The following is a 10,387-nucleotide window of genomic DNA, read 5'->3' on the forward strand; positions in this document are numbered from 1 at the left end:
ACTTCAGATATACACTGGAGTCAGCTGATTTTAATGATAATAAGTGACTAATGAGGGGCATCCTGAGAGCTCAATAGTTAAGGTGTAAACATGGCTGCTGTGTCTGATTCAGTTCTGACTGGCAAAAAAGTCAAAAATGCCAGAACAGAAAGGAAAAGGATAAATGTGGACTGACTGCTCTCAGTGGTGAACTTGTTATAAGACTCAGCAACAGAAGGAAGCGTCTTTAAGAGGGTCCGATCCTCCCCAATCCTACCCCTGTGACAATGTTCCATTCAAAACTTAGAATGCAACATATACACAACTAACCAAATACATCTGATTTGACAAAGAAATCTTTGGGAAGAAAGTTTTTCAATTATTCTTCACTTCATACCTACTTGTGTTTGTTCAGACCCTCCTGAAGACCTTTACGACTGTCATGAAGCTATTATAACTTGGACAGAATAATTAAAAATAACTAATACTTACCTAACTTATTTGCTTATGTAGATTACCGAAATGTCTTGTTCAAATGTTCCATTTTATAATTTAGTTATTAAAAAAGTAATTAATTAATTAATTTAGAGGAAATTGTTTCAGGAAATAAAGCATGTGTTGTTCCCAGCTCAGTCAGGAGCACAACAACGACGGGAGGTCCACATAGTAACTGCTTGGGTAAACAAATCATTTATTAAAGATAACTGAACAGAAGCTAACTATGAGGTGTAAAGTCAGTAGTGAAAGATAGGTGTTGGGTGCAGTCAAACTGTGGGTGCTAACCTAAACTGTGTAACATAACCCAGTGCTAACTAAACATAATCACAATCCAAAAAAACCCTAAATGTAGTGCCCAAAAGGCACCAGCCTTCCAGGAAGGAGAGAGCACAATCTTGGGATCACCCGGTTTATAAAGGCTCTAAACAGGTGACACCAATCCCTCAACGAGGTGGGCGGGGCCAGACCATCAGGAAGAATCTGAAAAGAGGAGCACAGGCAGGGAAGAGGAAAACAGGACAACACAGACACTGGCCTAAGGACCAGGGCTGTCACAGGTGGAAGAATATAAGGAAAGAGTTGGAGAGTGAGGTATTTGTAATACTTACCATTACCTTTGTTTATTTATTCAGAAGACTATGTTTATCAAAAAAGTGTAGAAGGCACCAAATTGCTTAAAGGCTAACTTGTCTAAATGCCAACTACTAATACTAAGTAAAATCAAACGAAAGGTTTCAAACTGTTATATTTTATTTCCTACAGTTTTACTACTCCGAAAAGCTGTTCACCCGATTGTGCATCAGAACACTCAAACTAACATACTGCTACTATTAGTACTGCAACTGCTCATTAATGAATCTGGTAAAGATGTTTAGGAGGGTCTAAACCCACCCTAACCCGGACCCTCAGCCAATCTCCCATGCAAATATGTTTCCTGTTGATCATGTTGAAATGTTATGACTTCGGGACGAAATGTTGTATATAAACTCAATTAATTTCATTACAATGTCCTAACTACTGTTCGCTGGATGATAAAATTAATATCAAAATTACCATTCACATTAAACACATTAAATAAAACAGTCATCTATAGAGTTGAACAGAAGGAAAGGACTTTAGGAGGGTCTAACCCACCCTAATCCTCACCCTTAGACAATTTTCCAGTCAAATATTTGCTTCCTGTTTTCATAGTGGCTCTTTTCACATCGTTCCTGTATTTGTAGCCAGATGCTAGATAACACATTGAAGAGTTCTTGACTGGATACAGTCACAAGAGCGCTCCTGACTTGTTTGTGGTGTATATGCACCTTCTAATACGTCAAGTAAAAGCTGTTTTAGACATGTTCATACATTACACTGACAAATGAAAAAAAAAATCAGTTTGAATTGAAAATTGTCAGGAGACCCTCCTAAAGTCATTTTCCCTTTGTTGTGATGTCTATAATGATGATGTGTATGAATCTTTTTTTTTTTTTGGAGAGGGAAAAGGAAACTTATCTATAAAGTAGGAAACAATGAAAGACTTAAAACTGGTTTAGAAACTAATGAGAGAGTTTAAACTTATCTAAAGTTCATGCAAAGGAGGATTTTTTTTTGTTTTTTGTAGAGGGAAAAGGAAACTTATCTTTAAAGTTAAAAGCAATGAAAGAATTAAAACTTATTTATAAAGTAATAAAGGAGAGAAAACTTATCTAAAGTGCATGCAAAGGAGGATATTTTTGTTTGTTTGTTTGTTTGTGTGTGTGCGTGGTACTGGTGCAGCTCGGTTGCTCCAGCTGTGGAGCTCTGCACCCGGCCTGTTAGCAGTGGGGGGTCCACATCTCTGGCTTGTATATCATCCATGTCTACAAGTTGAGAGTAAATGAAAGACTTAAAACTGATCAAAAAACTACACAAAACTTAGAGACTTAAATCTCTAAGAAGTGATAAAAAGAGTTCAAACTTATCTGTAAACTAATGAAATATTATAGACTTCAAGTGAACTGTGTACCTGGCCTGGTTTCCGGCAGGAGGGTCACATCTCTCGGCTGTATGGACTGTCCACCACCCGTTCCAGAAACATCTCTGCAACTGACATGAGAACAGAGGGTGAGAGATCAGCTGCATGGTGGCCGGAGAGGCCGTAGAGAAAATTGAACATAGACAATGTATTGGGGATGGAGGACTGAGAGGAAGAGAGGAAGAATCAGAATCAGAAGAATCAGAATCAGAGTAGCCTGAAGAGGTGGAGGGCCGAGCGCCAGAGGTGGAGGGCTGAGGGCTGGAGCTCTGGTCAGGCGGGACAGCAGCACCCTCACAGAGTTTTCTTTCCGGAGTTTCCTCGGAGCCTCTGGAGCTGCTCTCCTGCTCCCTCGGTCTCTTTTGCTGCCAGCAGGCTGTTAGGGAGAAAGAAAGGCACCTCGTCAAACTCGTTGAGTTATTGTCCTTTCTGACTGCTGCTCTAACATCAGTGGTCTCCATCTGTGTTTCCTGTTTAACTGAATTGATTGTCGGATTTGAAAATGGTGTCATGAAAGGGTCAGCACTGATTAGTATTATCTTTGAATGACTGCTACACGGTATTATTAACTTAGTACAGAACAAATGTAAAAACTTAAGCAATAGTGGGATGGACTAAATCATTAGTCTCCTAGCAACAGCAGGAGCAACTGCAGCACATCCTGTAAAACCTTAATTAACTAATTAGTGCCACCTGGTGGACATTCAAGAGCTTCAGGACTTCACACAGAGAGAGAATTTTTTGTTGTGGTGAACTAAAACAGGAACACAGAAAATGCAACATATTTCATGATTGTGGTGGTTTTATCACCTCAGCCAAACAGTTTCCTGGTAAACCTGCTAAAGCCCGACCTGTAGGCCTTAGCTGACAGCGATAATAAAGGGAATCAGACTCGTAACACTCCAGCACACACTTTCACACTATTACCCACGATTCGCACCATACAAGCAGCCCCACTGGCCTCTGAAATTGCAACACATCAAACTTACTGATCGCTCTCTGTAAAGCACGGACCGAGGCGGACCGAAGCCCTTCTTCTCCTCACTCACACAGACACTTCAGTCTTCAGGGCCGCAGACTTCCTGGTAGGACTGTGTTTGCTCCCAGGATGGGACACGGAGACAATCTGCCTCCCACCATGTCCCCAGCAGGAGAAGCTTAATATTTTACATCTCATCTTCACGTGAACAAGCCTCACAGATCGGCTGAGGCTCATCCAGAGGGATGAAAGTCGGGCGCATTGCTGAACGAGAACTTTCTTCTCTCTCCTATCTCCACTGACTTCAAAAGTCAAACTTTAACGGATACCCTTCAGCCAAATGCATATAAGGCGTTTCATGAGTACCAAACAAAGAAAAGATCTATTTTCCAATCATAAATGTTTAAAGCTCCCTGTTTCAAACTTTCTGCACGCGGCACACTGTAACTTGTTATATCATGGTTGACCTAGTGGCACAAACATGACTAGAAAGTCTATTTTCCTTCAGTCACATACATATTTCATATTCACAATAGTATAGACATCTATAGTTAAAGTCGTTCAAAATGTATTAAAAGTTCAAAATAGCAGAACACACTTTTACTGTGCGTGTCCTACATAAGACACACAGTACACACACAGTATCAGAAAGCCATGTGCTCACCCTGCTGGCCTGGGGTCTGTCCTGGCTCCTGCTGGGCTCTCTGCTCCAGTAGATGAGGTCATGAAGGTGACATGGCACACCAGACATCTGCAGATATTAACATACAGTTTAGGAATAAATTCAACTGTACTCAACACAACTTTATTTAACTGAAGATTGAATACATGTGTAATTCCTGATGAGCTCACTGTAGTATCCTTTACATTTACAAGATATGTTCTACTCTGTATTTAAATGTCAGCTTCTTCTTTTGCTGTAATGTCACTTTAAACTCGACAACAGTAAATCTGCAATACAGAGCGTCACATTTCAGTGAATTTGCACCTTTAGCATTCAATATATTCTAATGAAGTACACTGCGAAGAACCTTCGAGTGCGTCAATCCACATGTGTGAAAGAAACGGTCTTTAAAGAACTTTAAATCTTTGTTTACTTACATCTGCTGCGATGAAACTGTGAAAGAGCTGAACTGGGATCGGCGGGGTCCTTTTTTCGCTGGTCACTTGTGTAGTTTGACAGCAGTCGTAGAGTGAAATCTTCTCCTTCAATATCTCAAAGTGAAATTATGATCACAGAACAAGTTTCACAAAGTGAAAAGACTCCATAGCAACCAGCTGCTTATGTCATCACTAAAGGACGATTGTTTACAAATAAATAAAATTTTTTTTTAATTATTAGTAGTAGTCACTTTATTGTACTGAAGATTGAATACATGTGTAAAACTGGGAAATTATTTTGTTACTGCTGTAACAAAATAATTTCCCAGTCTGGGATCATTAAAGTAATTCTATCTATCTATCTATCTATCTATCTATCTATCTATCTATCTATCTATCTATCTATCTTTCTATCTATCTATCTAGTATTACTATTATTAGTTGCTCTACCTCTATTATTAATATCATGTGGACAGGAAACATATTTTGCTATTATTATCTTAAGACCTAATACACTTTTTAATTCACTTTTTGGATAAAGTTCAACTTTACAGGCGAGGCCATATATATTAGCATAACCACAGTTTACGAATTAAAAAAAAATCCACATGCATAAAGCATTACAAGTAGTTATCTATGTTGTTTGTGTATTTTAATATGTTTCAGACAGTAGAAGTAGTAACTCTTCACAGCTCGTGTCAACATAAGTCAAACTTCACTGTTAACAGCATGTTCAGCTGGTGTTTGCTTCAACGCAACTCATCTTCAGTCACCGTCATACTGCGGTACAGTAAGCCGCTGTTTGATTTTCGTTGCGCCTGAACTAGAGTAAATAGGGTAAGCATGGGGCAACCACCCACTTGTCATAACAGAATGAGGATGACCCTCAACACAGTAAAGCAGGTTTGGCAACTTCCCCTCCGAAGTCCCCCTTTTTAAAAAAATTTTCGACTGAAATATTTATATCAAAAAACAAAGCAAGAGATATTAAACCTTTATGTTATCTCTGTCCTATAAAATAGACCATGATTAACATGTAATCATGACTTTGACCCTGAAAGCTGAGCACCAGACAGATAACTTGTGTGACTATTTCACACAGGTACATGAATGCCTAAATGATGGGAGGGCTGGAGGTGAAAGGACCTCATAGAACCTTAATAGGGAATGGGTGGAGTGGTAGAGCCAGTGGAGGCATATGGATTAGTAAACAGTGGTGAAGCCGAACGGAGGAGGCTGAGCTCAAGTGTTGGTGGAGGTGGGTGACCTGAACTAAGTGAAGCACTGGGGCTGCTAAACTTGGACCACAGGCAATCTGATAAAGACAGACAATTTATCAGCAGTAGGAAACCACAAGATAGTTGTAGCATTGTCACCAAATTGGTAAATGTAATGATTAGGTAAAGATATGGGATTTAAGCAAGGCATATAAATATATAAATGTATATATACTGCAGGCCACGGTAACTGTATCAGAAAAATCATTTTAAAAATCATGTAATTTTTTGTTGAGCCTCAGCTTGCTTCATTGTGGAAGAAACCTGATACAGAAGTGGTTGTTTCTGTGCTCCCCTCTCAAATTATTAGCAACAGTTTTGTAATCCATCACAGTGAGCATCAATCTCTCAAGCACACAATTGGCTAATAGGCGAGGTATGTTATCCATACAATATAGCAGCATGATGATGAAAACATCAAGAAATATAAAATTACTGTTAAAATTCTAACTTATGTTGCAATGTGCCTCGACAGTCCGTGCAAAAGTGACCACCTAACTAACTAACTGACAGACTAACTTCTGAGGTCAGTGACTTTGTTTTTCTAAATGCCAGCTGAGCAAAGCAGGCTGCTGTGAGCCCTGGAAGCCCATTGTTCTTTGTAGATACTCAAGTTTACACAAAACAATAACAATTTCTTTACAAATGTGCAGCAGCTGTTTGATAAGAATGAAGGGCCTTGACGGTCCCTGAGTTATTTTCACTGAATTTAAATGTGTTATACCGAGAGATGTTTCCAATGTTTGCATGTGGCCAGAAACACGTCACATCTGGACTGCAAACAGACTGTGAGCATGGAACCTGCTACAGATCTAATATAATAGTAGTCTAATAATAGTCAATTTATTAAATGCTCATACAGTATGAATTCCGGATCAAACTTGCCAACTCCAAATCTCAAACAAGCCTTGGCAATTCTTTGAGGAATCACTTTATAGTATTCAGACTTTGCAGCATGTTATGTTCAGCAGCAATGATCATTCTTGTATCATTTGTTTGCTGATGTGGCGTTGTGTCCTCGCTCGTGGTTGCATGAATTATGCACAGCCATAAAACAAATTAACCGTCATCAGAGCCCTGCCAGAGCAGAGTGTCTTTCTACTTTAACAAGAGAAATGACTGACAACTTTTGTATTTCTCTGTCAACTGTTTTAATGTGTGGTGCAAACATCACACATACAAACACTGGGAGTGATGCCTCTGTATGATCTGCATCAGCAAACAAGACCATCAGTGAGGAGACTGGCTGTTTCAAATGCCTGTCATCAGGTCGGACTTCCCACGAATGCATCGAATTTCAGGGAACTGTTAAATGTAGCTTTCTCAACCGAATCACTCTCACTGAGCAACCAAACCTGTTAGCTGTGGGCTTACATGAAACCTAGGTGTGTGAACAACACTTAAACAAAGTTTACTTTGTTTCACCATCGTCATTTTACAGTTATTACTCATCCATAGCCACAATGTTAATTAAAGTATAATAAAGTGTTATATTTCAAGTACACTGGTTCTACCTTTCACTTACTTCCAAATTAAATGCACACTCTAGCCAGAACAAGAGATTTTCCACAGGAGGCGGTGGTGCTGATAATTCTTTTTTTTTACTACAGGGGTCGCCAGAATCAACAGAACATGAGCTCCATGGAGCTGCTTTAACTGTACTGAATTGGGCTTTTTGCATCGATTAATACGATAGACTGTTAAATATCCACAATATGGATATTTTCAACTATTAAGGCTGATTCTTGACAGTAAATTTAAAAATATGTTTGCTTGTAAAACTGGAAAAATGAAAACGCTTGGGAAAAGCCGGAATAATGCACCATGATGCACCTGCGCAGAATAAATAATCAAATCTAAAAACTGACATGTTATTACAAATGCTTGGGCAGTAGGCGCCTTTGAGGGATGAAGGCATTCTGTGGTTTCCCTCAACTCCACCCATCTGGACTTTACAAAGCCGAAATACAACCCAGTCACACCACGTTATTCCTTTTCACTTGTCTTGCTCCTGTGCGCTCTCTACCAGGCTTTTGTGTGCAGTCCTCTCCACTGACTTGGGCTTCAGGCTGTATTCGCTCTTCAGACGTTTCTGTGATATTATTTTTGACACCAGCCCAAGGTTCACATATTGTTTTGTCTTCCGTGGGCTTTTGTGTGTCATTCATCTGCATTTTAGCTCTTGCGCTCTCTTCACCAGATTTCTGTGTATCAGGTTCAGGTCTAGCGTCCGTTGCATCTGTGTCTGTGTCTGCCTCTGGTTTCTTAGTGGCCGCTCCTCTGAAAATACCTGCTTTGTGAAGCTCACGCCGTATCGTCTTTACTGAGACTGTGTGAGAGAGGTTTCTGTTCAGCTCTGTGGTTATTTTCGAGGCTGTGTACTCAGGGTGTTCATCCACTATCCTCAGAAGTGTCTGTCTATCCTTTTCGGTGAGCTTTGACTTGCGCCCGCTGTTCTTCTTGGCTGATGCTGTTCGTCCGTGTTTGACGTACACAGTCATGACTCTGGAGACTGTTCCCCTGGCAACATTAAACAGCTGGGCAGTTTTTGTGACGGATGCACCTGATAGACGCGCAGCGACTATTTGGCATCTTTCGAACTCTGTCAGGTCGCTCATCTTGCCTTGAAAACGCCCTTTACAAGGCGACAACAAATCCCAGCTGACAGACAGGCAGGCAGGCTCTGTAGCTAGCTGCTCCAAGGTCCTCAGTCACATGGTGTTTGCATTATTCTATGCACTGAAGCAGGGAGGTCCAGGGGGGTGGGGCAGGGATAGATCCACTGCTGGGGAGATGTCCGGGTGCACTGTGCCTATAAAAGGATGATAAGGGGATTAAAAGTAGTACTAGAAATTAACAGCTTGGCAACATAACTCACTTGCATGCAAAAACACATGCTCTGTATTTAACTATATGCAATATGGACCCCCACAAGCACCAGGGAGCTAACGTTACCTGAGGCAGCAGGTAAACACATGTACAGGGGCTGGACAAAATAAACAAAACACTTAACAGTTAATAGCAAAACGCCAGCTAGAACACATGTCACTAGCTTTACTCACTGTGAACTCTCACAGATGTTCAACCCGCTGGATGGTATTTACCCACGTTTAATTTAAGCTAGCCAGGTAGCAAGCTACTAGTTTAGCTTCCATCAATTTGATACGTATTCAGGATGTAATGTTACCATTTAAGCACCATTCACAGACAATTGAAAGACATGAGCGTGTGTGTTTACTGCAGTGTGTCGTACTTACTGCCACAACTGTCCCACGCAGAGAGGCTGTGCAGCGGCACCTTGTTGTCAGCGAGCTGTTTGTGTCTCTCCGACAGAGGAAAGCAACTTCTGGCTGGAGCTTTTCAAAATAAAAGCCTCACCCCCACTGCTTCACGTGATTGCATTTTGCATAATAAAAATACATAACTGAGCAATGTGGTGTGGAACTAGCGACAGATTTAATGACGCTTCAATATGCTTTTGCTGTTACAAGACAATGGGAGGCAAAGTTATGGTAATTCTACGTGTTTCTTACATGAAACCTTAATTATTCTTAGGAATTAGGGCTGCAACTAATAAGTTGCTATTTACTGCACTATTAACCAACTAATGAGACTTATATTAACTAATGAGGAATTATAAGAGACATAACTATGCATCCGCATAGTAGACTGGATTTGACCAAGTACCTCAACTCAAGTACTGTTGTTGAGTACAATTCTAGGTGAGTATTTCCATTTTCAGCTACTTTATACTATACATTTTGTAGATAAATATTGTGCATCTAAGCTAAAATGGTGCATTTCTGAATCAATTAATTTCATCAACAGCTGGATAAAAGAAATAATAATAATAATAATCTAATAATCAGTAAAAAGAAAAGCTTAATATTGAAGCGAATAATCAGTCGATCCATAGTATAAAGTATATCAATATTTAATGTAAATATATGTATAATTTAACTTTTGATTACGTACATTTAGTGCCAGAAGATAACCATTTGCACTTAAATACATTTTTATCATTACTTTTTTTAATGATGTTTATACAAGTATTATTCATACGGATGATCTTTACTTTGACAACAGTCATATTTCAACATGATGTCTTTACCTATAAAATCTGAGGAAAACAAATGAGTTGGTAATTGACTTCCGGAAAGCACACACCCAACAGACCCCACTGACCATCAGTGGTTCTGCTCTGGAGAAGGTGAGCAGCACCGAATTTCTGGGCGAGAGGACCTCTCTTGGACTAACAACACTGCATCAACGGCCAAGAAAGGCCCAGCAGCTCCTCTACTTCCTGTGCAAACCGAGGAGAGCGAGCCATCATATGCTCCTTCTACTGAGGCACTGTTGAAAGCATCCTACCCATTTACAACAGCCGCCTAGACGGCAAAGCAGTCAGCATTGTGGGCGACTTTACTCACACAGCTTTTTCAGTCTCCTGCCTTCTTGGGAGAATGTTCCGAGGCCTCCATGCCTCCTCCACCAGACGGAGCAACAGCTTCATCTACCAGGCTGAAACATAGCATTGCATGCATTATCTCTCAT

At 40.2% G+C, this 10,387-nt stretch overlaps 1 long non-coding RNA gene across 1 annotated transcript; it reads right to left on the bottom strand.

Moving 5' to 3' along the window:
• Positions 1-6,960: 6,960 nt before the first annotated feature.
• Positions 6,961-9,184, bottom strand: LOC115584491 (uncharacterized). The gene is made up of 2 exons (XR_003984544.1): positions 9,091-9,184; positions 6,961-8,645 (listed from the first exon to the last, which is right to left on the bottom strand). It is a non-coding gene; the product is annotated as an uncharacterized LOC115584491 (long non-coding RNA).
• Positions 9,185-10,387: the final 1,203 nt, after the last annotated feature.

This window comes from Sparus aurata, chromosome 7, assembly GCF_900880675.1.
Source record: "Sparus aurata chromosome 7, fSpaAur1.1, whole genome shotgun sequence".
NCBI classification, from domain to species: domain Eukaryota; kingdom Metazoa; phylum Chordata; class Actinopteri; order Spariformes; family Sparidae; genus Sparus; species Sparus aurata.